The 24,085-nt window shown below is 34.4% G+C and overlaps 1 protein-coding gene across 1 annotated transcript in view; it reads right to left on the reverse strand.

Annotated features, from left to right (window-relative positions):
* Nucleotides 1–24,085, reverse strand: part of LOC142759085 (cytochrome P450 2K4-like) — a 97,696-nt gene that overhangs the window by 68,820 nt on the left and 4,791 nt on the right. The window lies entirely within an intron of this gene.

Consider the following 24,085-nt stretch of genomic DNA (forward strand, 5'->3'; position numbering starts at 1 on the left):
TATGTGGGAAGTATAAGGCAGTATTATGTGGGAAGTATATGTTAGTATTATGTGGGAAGTATATGTCAGTATTATGTGGGAAGAATATGTCAGTATTATGTGGGAAGTATAAGGCAGTATTATGTGGGAAGTATAAGGCAGTATTTTGTAGGAAGTATATGTTATTATCAAGTGGGAAGTATATGTCAGTATTATGTGGGAAGTATATGGCAGTATTATGTGGGAAGTATAAGGCACTATTATTTGTGAAATTTAAGGCAGTAATATGTGGGAAGTATACGTCTGTATTATGTGGGCAGTATAAGGCAGTATGATGTGGGAAGTATAAGGCAGTATTATGTGGGAAGTATATGTCTGTATTATGTGGAAAGTATGAGGCAGTATTATTTGGGAAGTATGAGGCAGTATTACGTGGGAAGTATAAAGCAGTATTATGTGGGAAGTGTAAGGCAATATTATGTGGGAAGTGTAAGGCAATATTAGGTGGGAAGTATATGTTAGTATTATGTGGGAAGTATATGTTAGTATTATGTGCGAAGTATATGTCAGTATTATGTGGGAAGTATATGTCAGTATTATGTGGGAAGTGTAAGGCAGTATTATGTGGGAAGTATATGTCTGTATTATGTGGGAAGTATAAGGCAGTATGATGTGGGAAGTATATGGCAGTATTATGTGGGAAGTATATGTCAGTATTATGTGGGAAGTATAAGGCAGTATTATGTAGGAAGTATATGTCTGTATAAAGTGGAAAGTATGAGGCAGTATTATGTGGGAAGTATAAGGCAGTATTATGTGGGAAGTGTAAGGCAGTATTATGTGGGAAGTATATGTCTGTATTATGTGGGAAGTATATGGCAGTATTATGTGGGAAGTATAAGGCAGTATTATGTGGGAAGTATATGTTAGTATTATGTGGGAAGTATAAGGCAGTATTATGTGGGAAGTATATCTTAGTATTATGTGGGAAGTATATGTCAGTATTATGTGGGAAGTATATGTCAGTATTATGTGGGAAGTGTAAGGCAGTATTATGTGGGAAGTATATGTCTGTATTATGTAGGATGTATATGGCAGTATTATGTGGGAAGTATAAGATAGTATTATGTGTAAAGTATAAGGCAGTATTATGTGGGAAGTATATATCTGTATTATGTGGGAAGTATAAGGCAGTATTATGTGGGAAGTATATGTTAGTATTATGTGGGAAGTATATGTCAGTATTATGTGGGAAGTATATGTCAGTATTATGTGGGAAGTGTAAGGCAGTATTATGTGGGAAGTATATGTCTGTATTATGTGGGAAGTATATGGCAGTATTATGTGGGAAGTATAAGGCAGTATTATGTGGGAAGTATATGTTAGTATTATGTGGGAAGTATAAGGCAGTATTATGTGGGAAGTATAAGGCAGTATTATGTGGGAAGTATATGTCTGTATTATGTAGGAAGTATAAGGCAGTATTATGTGGGAAGTATAAGGAAGTATTATGTGGGAAGTATATGTCAGTATTAAGTGGGAACTATATGTCTGTATTATGTGGGAAGTATAAGGCAGTATTATGTGGGAAGTATAAGGCAGTATTATGTGGGAAGTATATGTCTGTATTATGTGGGAAGTATAAGGCAGTATTATGTGGAAAGTATATGTCAGTATTATGTGGGAAGTATAAGTCAGTATTATGTGGTAAGTATATGTCTGTATTATGTGGGAAGTATAAGGCAGTATTATGTGGGAAATATATGTTAGTATTATGTGGGAACTATATGTCTGTATTATGTGGGAAGTAGAAGGCAGTACTATGTGGGAAGTATAAGGCAGTATTATGTGGGAAGTATAAGGCAGTATTATGTGGGAAGTATATGTCTGTATTATGTGGGAAGTATAAGGCAGTATTATGTGGGAAGTATATGTTAGTATTATGTGGGAAGTATATGTCTGTATTATGTGGGAAGTATAAGGCAGTATTATGTGGGAAGTATATGTCTGTATTATGTGGGAAGTATAAGGCAGTATTATGTGGGAAGTATATGTTAGTATTATGTGGGAAGTATATGTCTGTATTATGTGGGAAGTATAAGGCAGTATTATGTGGGAAGTATAAGGCAGTATTATGTGGGAAGTATATGTTTGTATTATGTAGGAAGTATAAGGCAGTATTATGTGGGAAGTATAAGGAAGTATTATGTGGGAAGTATATGTTAGTATTATGTGGGAAGTATATGTTAGTATTATGTGGGAAGTATATGTCAGTATTATGTGGGAAGTATATGTCAGTATTATGTGGGAAGTGTAAGGCAGTATTATGTGGGAAGTATATGTCTGTATTATGTGGGAAGTATATGTCAGTATTATGTGGGAAGTATAAGGCAGTATTATGTGGGAAGTATATGTCTGTATTATGTGGGAAGTATAAGGCAGTATTATGTGGGAAGTATATGTCAGTATTATGTGGGAAGTATAAGTCAGTATTATGTGGTAAGTATATGTCTGTATTATGTGGGAAGTATAAGGCAGTATTATGTGGGAAATATATGTTAGTATTATGTGGGAACTATATGTCTGTATTATGTGGGAAGTAGAAGGCAGTACTATGTGGGAAGTATAAGGCAGTATTATGTGGGAAGTATAAGGCAGTATTATGTGGGAAGTATATGTCTGTATTATGTGGGAAGTATAAGGCAGTATTATGTGGGAAGTATATGTTAGTATTATGTGGGAAGTATATGTCTGTATTATGTGGGAAGTATAAGGCAGTATTATGTGGGAAGTATATGTCTGTATTATGTGGGAAGTATAAGGCAGTATTATGTGGGAAGTATAAGGCAGTATTATGTGGGAAGTATATGTCTGTATTATGTGGGAAGTATAAGGCAGTATTATGTGGGAAGTATATGTTAGTATTATGTGGGAAGTATATGTCTGTATTATGTGGGAAGTATAAGGCAGTATTATGTGGGAAGTATAAGGCAGTATTATGTGGGAAGTATATGTTTGTATTATGTAGGAAGTATAAGGCAGTATTATGTGGGAAGTATAAGGAAGTATTATGTGGGAAGTATATGTTAGTATTATGTGGGAAGTATATGTTAGTATTATGTGGGAAGTATATGTCAGTATTATGTGGGAAGTATATGTCAGTATTATGTGGGAAGTGTAAGGCAGTATTATGTGGGAAGTATATGTCTGTATTATGTGGGAAGTATATGTCAGTATTATGTGGGAAGTATAAGGCAGTATTATGTGGGAAGTATATGTCTGTATTATGTGGGAAGTATAAGGCAGTATTATGTGGGAAGTATATGTCAGTATTATGTGGGAAGTATAAGTCAGTATTATGTGGTAAGTATATGTCTGTATTATGTGGGAAGTATAAGGCAGTATTATGTGGGAAATATATGTTAGTATTATGTGGGAACTATATGTCTGTATTATGTGGGAAGTAGAAGGCAGTACTATGTGGGAAGTATAAGGCAGTATTATGTGGGAAGTATAAGGCAGTATTATGTGGGAAGTATATGTCTGTATTATGTGGGAAGTATAAGGCAGTATTATGTGGCAAGTATATGTTAGTATTATGTGGTAAGTATATGTCTGTATTATGTGGGAAGTATAAGGCAGTATTATGTGGGAAGTATATGTCTGTATTATGTGGGAAGTATAAGGCAGTATTATGTGGGAAGTATAAGGCAGTATTATGTGGGAAGTATATGTCTGTATTATGTGGGAAGTATAAGGCAGTATTATGTGGGAAGTATATGTTAGTATTATGTGGGAAGTATATGTCTGTATTATGTGGGAAGTATAAGGCAGTATTATGTGGGAAGTATAAGGCAGTATTATGTGGGAAGTATATGTTTGTATTATGTAGGAAGTATAAGGCAGTATTATGTGGAAAGTATAAGGAAGTATTATGTGGGAAGTATATGTTAGTATTATGTGGGAAGTATATGTTAGTATTATGTGGGAAGTATATGTCAGTATTATGTGGGAAGTATATGTCAGTATTATGTGGGAAGTGTAAGGCAGTATTATGTGGGAAGTATATGTCTGTATTATGTGGGAAGTATATGTCAGTATTATGTGGGAAGTATAAGGCAGTATTATGTTGGAAGTATATGTCAGTATTATGTGGGAAGTATATGTCAGTATTATGTGGGAAGTGTAAGGCAGTATTATGTGGGAAGTATAAGGCAGTAATATGTGGGAAGTATACGTCTGTGTTATGTGGGAAGTATAAGACAGTATTATGTGGGAAGTATATGTCTGTATTATGTGGAAAGTATGAGGCAGTATTATGTGGGAAGTATATGTCAGTATTATGTGGGAAATATAAGGCAGTATTATGTGGGAAGTATAAGGCAGTATTATTTGTGAAGTATATGTCAGTATTATGTGGGAAGTATAAGGCAGTATTATGTGGGAAGTGTAAGGCAATATTATGTGGGAAGTATATGTTAGTATTATGTGGGAAGTATATGTTAGTATTATGTGGGAAGTATAAGGCAATATTATGTGGGAAGTATATGTTAGCATTTTGTGGTAAGTATATGTTAGTATTATGTGGGAAGTATAAGGCAGTATTATGTGGGAAGTATATGTCTGTATTATGTGGGAAGTATAAGGCAGTATTATGTGGGAAGTATATGTCTGTATTATGTAGGAAGTATAAGGCAGTATTATGTGGGAAGTATAAGGCAGTATTATGTGGGAAGTATATGTCTGTATTATGTGGGAAGTATAAGTTAGTATTATGTGGGAAGTATATGTTAGTATTATGTGGGAAGTATATGTCTGTATTATGTGGGAAGTATAAGGCAGTATTATGTGGGAAGTATATGTCTGTATTATGTGGGAAGTATAAGGCAGTATTATGTGGGAAGTATAAGGCAGTATTATGTGGGAAGTATATGTCTGTATTATGTGGGAAGTATAAGGCAGTATTATGTGGGAAGTATATGTTAGTATTATGTGGGAAGTATATGTCTGTATTATGTGGGAAGTATAAGGCAGTATTATGTGGGAAGTATAAAGCAGTATTATGTGGGAAGTATATGTTTGTATTATGTAGGAAGTATAAGGCAGTATTATGTGGGAAGTATAAGGAAGTATTATGTGGGAAGTATATGTTAGTATTATGTGGGAAGTATATGTTAGTATTATGTGGGAAGTATATGTCAGTATTATGTGGGAAGTGTAAGGCAGTATTATGTGGGAAGTATATGTCTGTATTATGTGGGAAGTATATGTCAGTATTATGTGGGAAGTATAAGGCAGTATTATGTGGGAAGTATATGTCAGTATTATGTGGGAAGTGTAAGGCAGTATTATGTGGGAAGTATAAGGCAGTAATATGTGGGAAGTATACGTCTGTGTTATGTGGGAAGTATAAGACAGTATTATGTGGGAAGTATATGTCTGTATTATGTGGAAAGTATGAGGCAGTATTATGTGGGAAGTATATGTCAGTATTATGTGGGAAGTATAAGGCAGTATTATGTGGGAAGTATATGTCTGTATTATGTGGAAAGTATGAGGCAGTATTATGTGGGAAGTATATGTCAGTATTATGTGGGAAGTATAAGGCAATATTATGTGGGAAGTATATGTTAGCATTTTGTGGGAAGTATATGTTAGTATTATGTGGGAAGTATAAGGCAATATTATGTGGGAAGTATATGTTAGCATTTTGTGGGAAGTATATGTTAGTATTATGTGGGAAGTATAAGGCACTATTACTTGTGAAGTATAAGGCAGTATTATGTGGGAAGTATATGTTATTATTATGTGGGAAGTATATGTCAGTATTATGTGGGAAGTATAAGGCAGTATTATGTGGGAAGTATAAGGCAGTATTATGTGGGAAGTATATGTCTGTATTATGTGGAAAGTATGAGGCAGTATTATGTGGGAAGTATATGTCAGTATTATGTGGGAAGTATAAGGCAGTATTATGTGGGAAGTATAAGGCAGTATTATGTGGGAAGTATATGTCTGTATTATGTGGAAAGTATGAGGCAGTATTATGTGGGAAGTATATGTCAGTATTATGTGGGAAGTATATGTCAGTATTATGTGAGAAGTATAAGGCAGTATTATGTGGGAAGTGTAAGGCAATATTATGTGGGAAGTATATGTTAGTATTATGTTGGAAGTATAAGGCAATATTATGTGGGAAGTATATGTTAGCATTTTGTGGGAAGTATATGTCAGTATTATGTGGGAAGTGTAAGGCAGTATTATGTGGTAAGTATATGTCTGTATTTTATGGGAAGTATATGGCAGTATTATGTGGGAAGTATAAGGCAGTATTATGTGGGAAGTATATGTCTGTATTATGTGGGAAGTATAAGGCAGTATTATGTTGGAAGTATAAGGAAGTATTATGTTGGAAGTATATGTTAGTATTAAGTGAGAACTATATGTCTGTATTATGTGGGAAGTATAAGGCATTATTATGTGGGACGTATATGTCAGTATTATGTGAGAAGTATACGTCTGTGTTATGTGGGAAGTAAAAGGCATTATTATGTGGGACGTATATGTCAGTATTATGTGGGAAGTATATGTCAGTATTATGTGGGAAGTATAAGGCAGTATTATGTGGGAAGTATAAGGCAGTATTATGTGGGAAGTATATGTCTGTATTATGTGGAAAGTATGAGGCAGTATTATGTGGGAAGTATATGTCAGTATTATGTGGGAAGTATATGTCAGTATTATGTGAGAAGTATAAGGCAGTATTATGTGGGAAGTGTAAGGCAATATTATGTGGGAAGTATATGTTAGTATTATGTGGGAAGTATAAGGCAATATTATGTGGGAAGTATATGTTAGCATTTTGTGGGAAGTATATGTCAGTATTATGTGGGAAGTGTAAAGCAGTATTATGTGGTAAGTATATGTCTGTATTTTATGGGAAGTATATGGCAGTATTATGTGGGAAGTATAAGGCAGTATTATGTGGGAAGTATATGTCTGTATTATGTGGGAAGTATAAGGCAGTATTATGTTGGAAGTATAAGGCAGTATTATGTGGGAAGTTTAAGGCAGCATTATGTGGGAAGTATATGTCTGTATTATGTAGGAAGTATAAGGAAGTATTATGTAGGAAGTATAAGGAAGTATTATGTTGGAAGTATATGTTAGTATTAAGTGAGAACTATATGTCTGTATTATGTGGGAAGTATAAGGCATTATTATGTGGGACGTATATGTCAGTATTATGTGAGAAGTATATGTCTGTATTTTGTGGGAAGTATACGTCTGTGTTATGTGGGAAGTAAAAGGCAGTATTATGTAGGAAGTATATGGCAGTATTATGTGGAAAGTATGAGGCAGTATTATGTGGGAAGTATGTGTCCTTATTATGTGGGAAGTATAAGGCAGTATTATGTGGGAAGTGTAAGGCAGTATTATGTGGGAAGTATATGTCTGTATTATGTGGAAAGTATGAGGCAGTATTATGTGGGAAGTATAAGGCAGTATTATGTGGAAAGTATGAGGCAGTATTATGTGGGAAGTATAAGGCAGTATTATGTGGGAAGTATATGTTAGTATTATGTGGGAAGTATATGTTAGTATTATGTGGGAAGTATAAGGCAATATTATGTGGGAAGTATATGTTAGCATTTTGTGGGAAGTATATGTTAGTATTATGTGGGAAGTATATGTCAGTATTATGTGGGAAGTATATGTCAGTATTATATTGGAAGTATAAGGCAGTATTATGTGGGAAGTATAAGGCAGTATTATGTGGGAAGTATATGTCTGTATTATGTGGGAAGTATAAGGCAGTATTTTGTGGGAAGTATATCTAAGTATTATGTGGGAAGTATATCTAAGTATTACGTGGGAAGTATATGTCTGTATTATGTGGGAAGTATATGGCAGTATTATGTGGGAAGTATAAGGCACCATTATGTGGGAAGTATAAGGCAGTAATATGTGGGAAGTTTAAGGAAGTATTATGTGGGAAGTATATGTCAGTATTATGTGGGAAGTATAAGGCAATATTATGTGGGAAGTATATGTTAGCATTTTGTGGGAAGTATATGTTAGCATTTTGTGGGAAGTATATGTTAGTATTATGTGGGAAGTATAAGGCACTATTATTTGTGAAGTATAAGGCAGTATTATGTGGGATGTATATGTTATTATTTTGTGGGAAGTATAAGTCAGTATTATGTTGGAAGTATAAGACATAATTATGTGGGAAGTATAAGGCAGTATTATGTGGAAAGAATATGTCTGTATTATGTGGGAAGTATAAGGCAGTATTATTTGGGAAGTATATGTTAGTATTATGTGGGAAGTATATGTCAGTATTATGTGGGAAGAATATGTCAGTATTATGTGGGAAGTATAAGGCAGTATTATGTGGGAAGTATAAGGCAGTATTATGTTTGTAGTATATGTCTGTATTATGTGGGAAGTATAAGGCAGTATTTTGTAGGAAGTATATGTTATTATTATGTGGGAAGTATATGTCAGTATTATGTGGGAAGTATATGGCAGTATTATGTGGGATGTATAATGCACTATTATTTGTGAAATATAAGGCAGTAATATGTGGGAAGTATACGTCTGTATTATGTGGGCAGTATATGTCAGTATTATGTTGGAAGTATAAGGCAGTATTATGTGGGAAGTATAAGGCAGTATTATGTGGGAAGTATATGTCTGTATTATGTGGGAAGTATATGGCAGTATTATGTGGGAAGTATAAGGCACTATTATGTGGGAAGTATAAGGCAGTAATATGTGGGAAGTTTAAGGAAGTATTATGTGGGAAGTATATGTCAGTATTATGTGGGAAGTATAAGGCAATATTATGTGGGAAGTATATGTTAGCATTTTGTGGGAAGTATATGTTAGTATTATGTGGGAAGTATAAGGCAATATTATGTGGGAAGTATATGTTAGCATTTTGTGGGAAGTATATGTTAGTATTATGTGGGAAGTATAAGGCACTATTACTTGTGAAGTATAAGGCAGTATTATGTGGGAAGTATATGTTATTATTATGTGGGAAGTATATGTCAGTATTATGTGGGAAGTATAAGGCAGTATTATGTGGGAAGTATAAGGCAGTATTATGTGGGAAGTATATGTCTGTATTATGTGGGAAGTATAAGGCAGTATTTTGTGGGAAGTATATGTAAGTATTATGTGGGAAGTATATGTAAGTATTATGTGGGAAGTATATGTTAGTATTATGTTGGAAGTATATGGCAGTATTATGTGGGAAGTATAAGGCACCATTATGTGGGCAGTATAAGGCAGTAATATGTGGGAAGTTTAAGGAAGTATTATGTGGGAAGTATATGTCAGTATTATGTGGGAAGTATAAGGCAATATTATGTGGGAAGTATATGTTAGCATTTTGTGGGAAGTATATGTTAGTATTATGTGGGAAGTATAAGGCACTATTTTTTGTGAAGTATAAGGCAGTATTATGTGGGAAGTATATGTTATTATTATGTGGGAAGTATAAGTCAGTATTATGTTGGAAGTATAAGACATATTTATGTGGGAAGTATAAGGCAGTATTATGTGGGAAGTATATGTCTGTATTATGTGGGAATTATAAGGCAGTATTTTGTGGGAAGTATATGTTAGTATTATGTGGGAAGTATATGTCTGTATTATGTGGGAAGTATATGGCAGTATTATGTGGGAAGTATAAGGCACTATTATGTGGGAAGTATAAGGCAGTAATATGTGGCAAGTATAAGGAAGTATTATGTGGGAAGTATATGTCACTATTATGTGGGAAGTATAAGGCAGTATTATGTGGGAAGTATATGTTAGTATTATGTGGGAAGTATATGTCAGTATTATGTAGGAAGTATATGTCAGTATTATGTGGGAAGTATAAGGCAGTATTATGTGGGAAGTATAAGGCAGTATTATGTGGGAAGTATATGTCTGTATTATGTGGGAAGTATAAGGCAGTATTATGTGGGAAGTATATGTTAGTATTATGTGGGAAGTATATGTTAGTATTATGTGGGAAGTATAAGGCAGTATTATGTGGGAAGTATATGTCAGTATTATGTGGGAAGTATATGGCAGTATTATGTGGGAAGTATAAGGCACCATTATGTGGGCAGTATAAGGCAGTAATATGTGGGAAGTTTAAGGAAGTATTATGTGGGAAGTATATGTCAGTATTATGTGGGAAGTATAAGGCAATATTATGTGGGAAGTATATGTTAGCATTTTGTGGGAAGTATATGTTAGTATTATGTGGGAAGTATAAGGCACTATTTTTTGTGAAGTATAAGGCAGTATTATGTGGGAAGTATATGTTATTATTATGTGGGAAGTATAAGTCAGTATTATTTTGGAAGTATAAGACATATTTATGTGGGAAGTATAAGGCAGTATTATGTGGGAAGTATATATCTGTATTATGTGGGAAGTATAAGGCAGTATTTTTTGGGAAGTATATGTTAGTATTATGTGGGAAGTATATGTCTGTATTATGTGGGAAGTATATGGCAGTATTATGTGGGAAGTATAAGGCACTATTATGTGGGAAGTATAAGGCAGTAATATGTGGCAAGTATAAGGAAGTATTATGTGGGAAGTATATGTCACTATTATGTGGGAAGTATAAGGCAGTATTATGTGGGAAGTATATGTTAGTATTATGTGGGAAGTATATGTCAGTATTATGTAGGAAGTATATGTCAGTATTATGTGGGAAGTATAAGGCAGTATTATGTGGGAAGTATAAGGCAGTATTATGTGGGAAGTATATGTCTGTATTATGTGGGAAGTATAAGGCAGTATTATGTGGGAAGTATATGTTAGTATTATGTGGGAAGTATATGTTAGTATTATGTGGGAAGTATAAGGCAGTATTATGTGGGAAGTATGTGTCAGTATTATGTGGGAAGTATATGTCAGTATTATGTGGGAAGTGTAAGGCAGTATTATGTGGGAAGTATATGTCTGTATTATGTGGGAAGTATATGGCAGTATTATGTGGCAAGTATAAGGCAGTATTATGTGGGAAGTATAAGGCAGTATTATGTGGGAAGTATAAGGCAGTAATATGTGGGAAGTATATGTCTGTGTTATGTGGGAAGTATAAGACAGTATTATGTGGGAAGTATATGTCTGTATTATGTGGAAAGTATGAGGCAGTATTATGTGGGAAGTATATGTCAGTATTATGTGGGAAGTATAAGGCAGTATTATGTGGGAAGTATATGTCTGTATTATGTGGAAAGTATGAGGCAGTATTATGTGGGAAGTATATGTCAGTATTATGTGGGAAGTATAAGGCAGTATTATTTGGACAGTATATGTCAGTATTATGTGGGAAGTATAAGGCAGTATTATGTGGGAAGTATAAGGCAGTATTATGTGGGAAGTGTAAGGCAATATTATGTGGGAAGTATATGTTAGTATTATTTGGGAAGTATAAGGCAATATTATGTGGGAAGTATATGTTAGCATTTTGTGGGAAGTATATGTTAGTATTATGTGTGAAGAATAAGGCACTATTATTTGTGAAGTATAAGGCAGTATTATGTGGGAAGTATAAGGCAGTATTATGTGGAAAGTATAAGTCTGTATTATGTGGAAAGTATAAGGCAGTATTATGTGGGAAGTATATGTTAGTATTATGTGGGAAGTATATGTCAGTATTATGTGGGAAGAATATGTCAGTATTATGTGGGAAGTATAAGGCAGTATTATGTGGGAAGTATAAGGCAGTATTATGTGGGAAGTATAAGGCAGTATTATGTGGGAAGTATAAGTCTGTATTATGTGGGAAGTATAAGGCAGTATTATGTGGGAAGTATATGTTAGTATTATGTGGGAAGTATATGTCAGTATTATGTGGGAAGAATATGTCAGTATTATGTGGGAAGTATAAGGCAGTATTATGTGGGAAGTATAAGGCAGTATTATGTGGGTAGAATATGTCTGTATTATGTGGGAAGTATAAGGCAGTATTTTGTAGGAAGTATATGTTATTATTAGGTGGAAAGTATATGTCAGTTTTATGTGGGAAGTATATGGCAGTATTATGTGGGAAGTATAAGGCACTATTATTTGTGAAATATAAGGCAGTAATATGTGGGAAGTATACGTCTCTATTATGTGGGCAGTATAAGGCAGTATGATGTGGGAAGTATATGGCAGTATTATGTGGGAAGTATATGAAAGTATTATGTGGGAAGTATAAGGCAGTATTATGTGGGAAGTATATGTCTGTATTATGTGGAAAGTATGAGGCAGTATTATTTGGGAAGTATGAGGCAGTATTACGTGGGAAGTATAAGGCAGTATTATGTGGGAAGTGTAAGGCAATATTATGTGGGAAGTATAAGTCAGTATTATGTTGGAAGTATAAGACATATTTATGTGGGAAGTATAAGGCAGTATTATGTGGGAAGTATATGTCTGTATTATGTGGGAAGTATAAGGCAGTATTTTGTGGGAAGTATATGTTAGTATTATGTGGGAAGTATATGTCTGTATTATGTGGGAAGTATATGGCAGTATTATGTGGGAAGTATAAGGCACTATTATGTGGGAAGTATAAGGCAGTAATATGTGGCAAGTATAAGGAAGTATTATGTGGGAAGTATATGTCACTATTATGTGGGAAGTATAAGGCAGTATTATGTGGGAAGTATATGTTAGTATTATGTGGGAAGTATATGTCAGTATTATGTAGGAAGTATATGTCAGTATTATGTGGGAAGTATAAGGCAGTATTATGTGGGAAGTATAAGGCAGTATTATGTGGGAAGTATATGTCTGTATTATGTGGGAAGTATAAGGCAGTATTATGTGGGAAGTATATATCTGTATTATGTGGGAAGTATAAGGCAGTATTATGTGGGAAGTATAAGGCAGTATTATGTGGGAAGTATATGTCAGTATTATGTGGGAAGTATATGTCAGTATTATGTGGGAAGTGTAAGGCAGTATTATGTGGGAAGTATATGTCTGTATTATGTGGGAAGTATATGGCAGTATTATGTGGCAAGTATAAGGCAGTATTATGTGGGAAGTATAAGGCAGTATTATGTGGGAAGTATAAGGCAGTAATATGTGGGAAGTATATGTCTGTGTTATGTGGGAAGTATAAGACAGTATTATGTGGGAAGTATATGTCTGTATTATGTGGAAAGTATGAGGCAGTATTATGTGGGAAGTATATGTCAGTATTATGTGGGAAGTATAAGGCAGTATTATGTGGGAAGTATATGTCTGTATTATGTGGAAAGTATGAGGCAGTATTATGTGGGAAGTATATGTCAGTATTATGTGGGAAGTATAAGGCAGTATTATTTGGACAGTATATGTCAGTATTATGTGGGAAGTATAAGGCAGTATTATGTGGGAAGTATAAGGCAGTATTATGTGGGAAGTGTAAGGCAATATTATGTGGGAAGTATATGTTAGTATTATGTGGGAAGTATAAGGCAATATTATGTGGGAAGTATATGTTAGCATTTTGTGGGAAGTATATGTTAGTATTATGTGGGAAGAATAAGGCACTATTATTTGTGAAGTATAAGGCAGTATTATGTGGGAAGTATAAGGCAGTATTATGTGGAAAGTATAAGTCTGTATTATGTGGGAAGTATAAGGCAGTATTATGTGGGAAGTATATGTTAGTATTATGTGGGAAGTATATGTCAGTATTATGTGGGAAGAATATGTCAGTATTAAGTGGGAAGTATAAGGCAGTATTATGTGGGAAGTATAAGGCAGTATTATGTGGGAAGTATAAGGCAGTATTATGTGGGAAGTATAAGTCTGTATTATGTGGGAAGTATAAGGCAGTATTATGTGGGAAGTATATGTTAGTATTATGTGGGAAGTATATGTCAGTATTATGTGGGAAGAATATGTTAGTATTATGTGGGAAGTATATGTCAGTATTATGTGGGAAGAATATGTCAGTATTATGTGGGAAGTATAAGGCAGTATTATGTGGGAAGTATAAGGCAGTATTATGTGGGAAGTATAAGGCAGTATTATGTGGGAAGTATAAGTCTGTATTATGTGGGAAGTATAAGGCAGTATTATGTGGGAAGTATATGTTAGTATTATGTGGGAAGTATATGTCAGTATTATGTGGGAAGAATATGTCAGTATTATGTGGGAAGTATAAGGCAGTATTATGTGGGAAGTATAAGTCTGTATTATGTGGGAAGTATAAGGCAGTATTATGTGGGAAGTATATGTTAGTATTATGTGGGAAGTATATGTCAGTATTATGTGGGAAGAATATGTCAGTATTATGTGGGAAGTATAAGGCAGTATTATGTGGGAAGTATAAGGCAGTATTATGTGGGTAGTATATGTCTGTATTATGTGGGAAGTATAAGGCAGTATTTTGTAGGAAGTATATGTTATTATTATGTGGGAAGTATATGTCAGTTTTATGTGGGAAGTATATGGCAGTATTATGTGGGAAGTATAAGGCACTATTATTTGTGAAATATAAGGCAGTAATATGTGGGAAGTATACGTCTCTATTATGTGGGCAGTATAAGGCAGTATGATGTGGGAAGTATATGGCAGTATTATGTGGGAAGTATATGAAAGTATTATGTGGGAAGTATAAGGCAGTATTATGTGGGAAGTATATGTCTGTATTATGTGGAAAGTATGAGGCAGTATTATTTGGGAAGTATGAGGCAGTATTACGTGGGAAGTATAAGGCAGTATTATGTGGGAAGTGTAAGGCAATATTATGTGGGAAGTATAAGGCAGTATTATGTGGGAAGTATAAGGCAGTAACATGTGGGAAGTATAAGGCAGTATGATGTGGGAAGTATATGGCAGTATTATGTGGGAAGTATAAGGCAGTATTATGTGGGAAGTATAAGGCAGTATTATGTGGGAAGTGTAAGGCAATATTATGTGGGAAGTATATGTTAGTATTATTTGGGAAGTATAAGGCAATATTATGTGGGAAGTATATGTTAGCATTTTGTGGGAAGTATATGTTAGTATTATGTGTGAAGAATAAGGCACTATTATTTGTGAAGTATAAGGCAGTATTATGTGGGAAGTATAAGGCAGTATTATGTGGAAAGTATAAGTCTGTATTATGTGGGAAGTATAAGGCAGTATTATGTGGGAAGTATATGTTAGTATTATGTGGGAAGTATATGTCAGTATTATGTGGGAAGAATATGTCAGTATTATGTGGGAAGTATAAGGCAGTATTATGTGGGAAGTATAAGGCAGTATTATGTGGGAAGTATAAGGCAGTATTATGTGGGAAGTATAAGTCTGTATTATGTGGGAAGTATAAGGCAGTATTATGTGGGAAGTATATGTTAGTATTATGTGGGAAGTATATGTCAGTATTATGTGGGAAGAATATGTCAGTATTATGTGGGAAGTATAAGGCAGTATTATGTGGGAAGTATAAGGCAGTATTATGTGGGTAGAATATGTCTGTATTATGTGGGAAGTATAAGGCAGTATTTTGTAGGAAGTATATGTTATTATTAGGTGGAAAGTATATGTCAGTTTTATGTGGGAAGTATATGGCAGTATTATGTGGGAAGTATAAGGCACTATTATTTGTGAAATATAAGGCAGTAATATGTGGGAAGTATACGTCTCTATTATGTGGGCAGTATAAGGCAGTATGATGTGGGAAGTATATGGCAGTATTATGTGGGAAGTATATGAAAGTATTATGTGGGAAGTATAAGGCAGTATTATGTGGGAAGTATATGTCTGTATTATGTGGAAAGTATGAGGCAGTATTATTTGGGAAGTATGAGGCAGTATTACGTGGGAAGTATAAGGCAGTATTATGTGGGAAGTGTAAGGCAATATTATGTGGGAAGTATAAGTCAGTATTATGTTGGAAGTATAAGACATATTTATGTGGGAAGTATAAGGCAGTATTATGTGGGAAGTATATGTCTGTATTATGTGGGAAGTATAAGGCAGTATTTTGTGGGAAGTATATGTTAGTATTATGTGGGAAGTATATGTCTGTATTATGTGGGAAGTATATGGCAGTATTATGTGGGAAGTATAAGGCAGTAATATGTGGCAAGTATAAGGAAGTATTATGTGGGAAGTATATGTCACTATTATGTGGGAAGTATAAGGCAGTATTATGTGGGAAGTATATGTTAGTATTATGTGGGAAGTATATGTCAGTATTATGTAGGAAGTATATGTCAGTATTATGTGGGAAGTATAAGGCAGTATTATGTGGGAAGTATAAGGCAGTATTATGTGGGAAGTATATGTCTGTATTATGTGGGAAGTATAAGGCAGTATTATGTGGGAAGTATATATCTGTATTATGTGGGAAGTATAAGGCAGTATTATGTGGGAAGTATAAGGCAGTATTATGTGGGAAGTATATGTCAGTATTATGTGGGAAGTATATGTCAGTATTATGTGGGAAGTGTAAGGCAGTATTATGTGGGAAGTATATGTCTGTATTATGTGGGAAGTATATGGCAGTATTATGTGGCAAGTATAAGGCAGTATTATGTGGGAAGTATAAGGCAGTATTATGTGGGAAGTATAAGGCAGTAATATGTGGGAAGTATATGTCTGTGTTATGTGGGAAGTATAAGACAGTATTATGTGGGAAGTATATGTCTGTATTATGTGGAAAGTATGAGGCAGTATTATGTGGGAAGTATATGTCAGTATTATGTGGGAAGTATAAGGCAGTATTATGTGGGAAGTATATGTCTGTATTATGTGGAAAGTATGAGGCAGTATTATGTGGGAAGTATATGTCAGTATTATGTGGGAAGTATAAGGCAGTATTATTTGGACAGTATATGTCAGTATTATGTGGGAAGTATAAGGCAGTATTATGTGGGAAGTATAAGGCAGTATTATGTGGGAAGTGTAAGGCAATATTATGTGGGAAGTATATGTTAGTATTATGTGGGAAGTATAAGGCAATATTATGTGGGAAGTATATGTTAGCATTTTGTGGGAAGTATATGTTAGTATTATGTGGGAAGAATAAGGCACTATTATTTGTGAAGTATAAGGCAGTATTATGTGGGAAGTATAAGGCAGTATTATGTGGAAAGTATAAGTCTGTATTATGTGGGAAGTATAAGGCAGTATTATGTGGGAAGTATATGTTAGTATTATGTGGGAAGTATATGTCAGTATTATGTGGGAAGAATATGTCAGTATTAAGTGGGAAGTATAAGGCAGTATTATGTGGGAAGTATAAGGCAGTATTATGTGGGAAGTATAAGGCAGTATTATGTGGGAAGTATAAGTCTGTATTATGTGGGAAGTATAAGGCAGTATTATGTGGGAAGTATATGTTAGTATTATGTGGGAAGTATATGTCAGTATTATGTGGGAAGAATATGTTAGTATTATGTGGGAAGTATATGTCAGTATTATGTGGGAAGAATATGTCAGTATTATGTGGGAAGTATAAGGCAGTATTATGTGGGAAGTATAAGGCAGTATTATGTGGGAAGTATAAGGCAGTATTATGTGGGAAGTATAAGTCTGTATTATGTGGGAAGTATAAGGCAGTATTATGTGGGAAGTATATGTTAGTATTATGTGGGAAGTATATGTCAGTATTATGTGGGAAGAATATGTCAGTATTATGTGGGAAGTATAAGGCAGTATTATGTGGGAAGTATAAGTCTGTATTATGTGGGAAGTATAAGGCAGTATTATGTGGGAAGTATATGTTAGTATTATGTGGGAAGTATATGTCAGTATTATGTGGGAAGAATATGTCAGTATTATGTGGGAAGTATAAGGCAGTATTATGTGGGAAGTATAAGGCAGTATTATGTGGGTAGTATATGTCTGTATTATGTGGGAAGTATAAGGCAGTATTTTGTAGGAAGTATATGTTATTATTATGTGGGAAGTATATGTCAGTTTTATGTGGGAAGTATATGGCAGTATTATGTGGGAAGTATAAGGCACTATTATTTGTGAAATATAAGGCAGTAATATGTGGGAAGTATACGTCTCTATTATGTGGGCAGTATAAGGCAGTATGATGTGGGAAGTATATGGCAGTATTATGTGGGAAGTATATGAAAGTATTATGTGGGAAGTATAAGGCAGTATTATGTGGGAAGTATATGTCTGTATTATGTGGAAAGTATGAGGCAGTATTATTTGGGAAGTATGAGGCAGTATTACGTGGGAAGTATAAGGCAGTATTATGTGGGAAGTGTAAGGCAATATTATGTGGGAAGTATAAGGCAGTATTATGTGGGAAGTATAAGGCAGTAACATGTGGGAAGTATAAGGCAGTATGATGTGGGAAGTATATGGCAGTATTATGTGGGAAGTATATGGCAGTATTATGTGGGAAGTATAAGGCAGTATTATGTAGGAAGTATATGTCTGTATTATGTGGAAAGTATGAGGCAGTATTATGTGGGAAGTATTAGGCAGTATTATGTGGGAAGTGTAAGGCAGTATTATGTGGAAAGTATGAGGCTGTATTATGTGGGAAGTATAAGGCAGTATTATGTGGGAAGTGTAAGGCAGTATTATGTGGGAAGTATTAGGCAGTATTATGTGGGAAGTATATGTTAGTATTATGTGGGAAGTATATGTCAGTATTATGTGGGAAGTATATGTCAGTATTATGTGGGAAGTGTAAGGCAGTATTATGTGGGAAGTATATGTCTGTATTATGTAGGAAGTATAAGGCAGTATTTTGTGGGAAGTATATGTTAGTATTATGTGGGAAGTATATGTCTGTATTATGTGGGAAGTATATGGCAGTATTATGTGGGAAGTATAAGGCACTCTTTTGTGGGAAGTATAAGGCAGTAATATGTGGGAAGTATAAGGAAGTATTATGTGTGAAGTATAGGTCAGTATTATGTGGGAAGTGTAAGGCAATATTATGTGGGAAGTATATGTTAGTATTATGTGGGAAGTATATGTTAGTATTATGTGTGATGTATAAGGCAATATTATGTGGGAAGTATAAGGCAGTATTATGTGGGAAGTATAAGGCAGTATTATGTGGGAAGTCTATGTCTGTATTATGTGGGAAGTATAAGGCAGTATTATGTGGGAAGTATATGTTAGTATTATGTGGGAACTATATGTCTGTATTATGTGGAAGTATAAGGCAGTATTATGTGGGAAGTATAAGGCAGTATTATGTGGGAAGTATAAGGCAGTATTATGTGGCAAGTATATGTCTGTATTATGTGGGAAGTATAAGGAAGTATTATGTGGGAAGTATATGTTAGTATTATGTGGGAAGTATATGTTAGTATTATGTGGGAAGTATAAGGCAGTATTATGTGGGAAGTATATGTCTGTATTATGTGGGAAGTATAAGGCAGTATTATGTGGGAAGTATAAGGCAGTATTATGTGGGAAGTATAAGGCAGTTTTATGTGGGAAGTATATGTCTGTATTATGTAGGAAATATAAGGCAGTATTATGTGGGAAGTATATGTTAGTATTATGTGGGAAGTATATGTCTGTATTATGTAGGAAATATAAGGCAGTATTATGTGGGAAGTAAAAGGAAGTATTATGTGGGAAGTATATGTTAGTATTATTTGGGAAGTATATGTCAGTATTATGTGGGAAGTGTAAGGCAGTATTATGTGGGAAGTATATGTCTGTATTATGTGGGAAGTATAAGGCAGGATTATGTGGGAAGTATATGTTAGTATTATGTGGGAAGTATATGTTAGTATTATGTAGGAAGTATATGTCTGTGTTATGTGGGAAGTATAAGGCAGTATTATGTGGGAAGTATATGTCTGTATTATGTGGGAAGTATATGGCAGTATTACGTGGGAAGTATATGTCAGTATTATGTGGGAAGTGTAAGGCAGTATTATGTGGGAAGTATATGTCTGTATTATGTGGGAAGTATATAGAAGTATTATGTGGGAAGTATAAGGCAGTATTATGTGGGAAGTATAAGGCAGTAATATGTGGGAAGTATACGTCTGTGTTATGTGGGAAGTATAAGGCAGTATTATGTGGGAAGTATATGTCTGTATTATGTGGAAAGTATGAGGCAGTATTATGTGGGAAGTATATGTCAGTATTATGTGGGAAATATAAGGCAGTATTATGTGGGAAGTATAAGGCAGTATTATTTGGGAAGTATATGTCAGTATTATGTGGGAAGTATAAGGCAGTATTATGTGGGAAGTATAAGGCAGTATTATGTGGGAAGTGTAAGGCAATATTATGTGGGAAGTATATGTTAGTATTATGTGGGAAGTATATGTTAGTATTATGTGGGAAGTATAAGGCAATATTATGTGGGAAGTATATGTTAGCATTTTGTGGGAAGTATATGTTAGTATTATGTGGGAAGTATAAGGCACTATTATTTGTGAAGTATAAGGCAGTATTATGTGGGAAGTGTAAGGCAGTATTATGTGGAAAGTATATGTCTGTATTATGTGGGAAGTATAAGGCAGTATTATGTGGGAAGTATATGTTAGTATTATGTGGGAAGTATATGTCTGTATTATGTGGAAAGTATGAGGCAGTATTATGTGGGAAGTATATGTCAGTATTATGTGGGAAATATAAGGCAGTATTATGTGGGAAGTATAAGGCAGTATTATTTTGGAAGTATATGTCAGTATTATGTGGGAAGTATAAGGCAGTATTATGTGGGAAGTGTAAGGCAATATTATGTGGGAAGTATATGTTAGTATTATGTGGGAAGTATAAGGCAATATTATGTGGGAAGTATATGTTAGCATTTTGTGGGAAGTATATGTTAGTATTATGTGGGAAGTATAAGGCACTATTATTTGTGAAGTATAAGGCAGTATTATGTGGGAAGTATAAGGCAGTATTATGTGGAAAGTATATGTCTGTATTATGTGGGAAGTATAAGGCAGTATTATGTGGGAAGTATATGTTAGTATTATGTGGGAAGTATATGTCAGTATTATGTGGGAAGTATATGTCAGTATTATGTGGGAAGTATAAGGCAGTATTATGTGGGAAGTATAAGGCAGTATTATGTGGGAAGTATATGTCTGTATTATGTGGGAAGTATAAGGCAGTATTTTGTGGGAAGTATATGTTAGTATTATGTAGGAAGTATATGTCTGTGTTATGTGGGAAGTATAAGGCAGTATTATGTGAGAAGTATATGTCTGTATTATGTGGAAAGTATGAGGCAGTATTATGTGGGAAGTATATGTCAGTATTATGTGGGAAGTATAAGGCAGTATTATGAGGAAAGTATAAGGCAGTATTATTTGGGAAGTATAGGTCAGTATTATGTGGGAAGTATAAGGCAGTATTATGTGGGAAGTGTAAGGCAATATTATGTGGGAAGTATATGTTAGTATTATGTGGGAAGTATAAGGCAATATTATGTGGGAAGTATATGTTAGCATTTTGTGGGAAGTATATGTTAGTATTATGTGGGAAGTATAAGGCAGTATTATTTGTGAAGTATAAGGCAGTATTATGTGGGAAGTATAAGGCAGTATTATGTGGGAAGTATATGTCTGTATTATGTGGGAAGTATAAGGCAGTATTTTGTGGGAAGTATATGTTAGTATTATGTGGAAAGTATATGTCTATATTATGTGGGAAGTATATGTTAGTATTATGTGGCAAGTATATGTTAGTATTATGTGGGAAGTATATGTCTGTATTATGTGGGAAGTATATGGCAGTATTATGTGGGAAGTATAAGGCACTATTATGTGGGAAGTATACGTCTGTATTATGTGGGCAGTATTTTAAGCTGTATGATGTGGGAAGTATATGGCAGTATTATGTGGGAAGTGTAAGGCAATATTATGTGGGAAGTATATGTTAGTATTATGTGGGAAGTATATGTCTGTATTATGTGGGAAGTATAAGGCTGTATTATGTGCGAAGTATATGTTAGTATTATGTGGGAAGTATATGTTAGTATTATGTGCGAAGTATATGTCAGTATTATGTGGGAAGTATATGTCAGTATTATGTGTGAAGTGTAAGGCAGTATTATGTTGGAAGTATATGTCTGTATTATGTGGGAATTATATGGCAGTATTATGTGGGAAGTATAAGGCAGTAATATGTGGGAAGTATACGTCTGTATTATGTGGGAAGTATAAGGCAGTATGATGTGGGAAGTATATGGCAGTATTATGTGGGAAGTATAAGGCAGTATTATGTGGGAAGTATAAGGCAATATTATGTGGGAAGTATATGTCAGTATTATGTGGGAAGTATATGTTAGTATTAAGTGGGAACTATATGTCTGTATTATGTGGGAAGTATAAGGCAGTATTATGTGGGAAGTATATGTTAGTATTAAGTGGGAACTATATGTCTGTATTATGTGGGAAGTATAAGGCAGTATTATGTGGGAAGTATAAGGCAGTATTATGTGTGAAGTAGAAGGCAGTATTATGTGGGAAGTATAAGGCTGTATTATGTGGGAAGTATAAGGCAGTATTATGTGGGAAGTATAAGGCAGTATTATGTGGGAAGTATATGTTAGTATTATGTGGGAAGTATATGTTAGTATTATGTGGGAACTATATGTCTGTATTATGTGGGAGGATAAGGTAGTATTATGTGGGAAGTAAATGTTAGTATTAAGTGGGAACTATATGTCTGTATTATGTGGGAAGTATAAGGCAGTATTATGTGGGATGTATAAGGCAGTATTATGTGGGAAGTATAAGGCAGTATTATGTGGGAAGTATATGTCTGTATTATGTGGGAAGTATAAGGCAGTATTATGTGGGAAGTATATGTTAGTATTATGTGGGAAGTATATGTTAGTGTTATGTGGGAAGTATAAGGCAGTATTATGTGGGAAGTATATGTTAGTGTTATGTGGGAAGTATATGTCAGTATTATGTGGGAAGTATAAGGTAGTATTATATTGAAACTTTAAAGCAGTATGATGTGGGAAGTATATGGCAGTATTACGTGGGAAGTATATGGCAGTATTATGTGGGAAGTATAAGGCAGTATTATGTGGGAAGTATACGTCTGTATTATGTGTGAAGTATAAGGCAGTATTATGTGGGAAGTATATGGCAGCATTATCTGGGAAGTATATGGCAGTATTATGTGGGAAGTATATAACAGTAATATGTGGGATCTATATGGCAGTAATATGTGGGAAGTATTTGACAGTAATATGTGGGATCTATATGGCAGTAATATGTGGGAAGTATATGTCAGTATTATGTGGGAAGTATATGACAGTATTTTTTGGGAAGTATAAGGTAGTATTATGTGGCAAGTATATGTCAGTATTATGCTTAAAGTATGAGGCAGTATGATGTGGGAAGTATAAGGTAGTATTATGTGGGAACTTTAAGGCAGTATTATGTGGGAAGTATATGTCAGTATTATGCTTGAAGTTTGAGGCAGTATGATGTGGGAAGTATATGGCAGTATTATGTGGGAAGTATACGTCTGTATTATGTGGGAAGTATAAGGCAGTATGATGTGGGAAGTATATGGCAGTATTATGTGGGAAGTATATGTTAGTATTATGTGGGAAGTATAAGGCAGTATGATGTGGGAAGTATATGTCAGTATTATGTGGGAAGTTTATGTCAGTGTTATGTGGGAAGTATAAGGCAGTATTATGTGGGAAGTATATGTCAGTATTATGTGGGAAGCATAAGGCAGTAATATGTGGGAACTATGGATGTAGCCATCTTTATCTTTACTGATAACTTGCTGCAGAACAAAAGCCATTGAAAAGTCATTGAAAAAGTCAAGATGAAAGATCTTGCCACTGTGTATTTCATACGTTAAAAGTCAAGATAAAGATGGCTACATCTGTATATGGAAGCATTATGTGGGAACCATATAACAGTATTATGTGGGAACTATATGTGGGATCTATATGGCAGTACTATGTTGGAACAATGTGGCATTATTATGTGGGATATATTTGGCAGTATTATTTGGGGAGCTATATGGCAGTATTATGTGGGATCTATACGGCACTTTTATGTGGGAACTATATGGCAGTATTATATGGGAACTATAAGGCAGTATTATTTGGGGAACTATATAAAAGTATTATGTGGGAACTATAAGGCAGTATTATATGGGAACTACAATTCAGTAT

Source organism: Rhinoderma darwinii, chromosome 4 (assembly GCF_050947455.1).
Source record: "Rhinoderma darwinii isolate aRhiDar2 chromosome 4, aRhiDar2.hap1, whole genome shotgun sequence".
In the NCBI taxonomy this organism is placed as follows: Eukaryota; Metazoa; Chordata; class Amphibia; order Anura; family Rhinodermatidae; genus Rhinoderma; species Rhinoderma darwinii.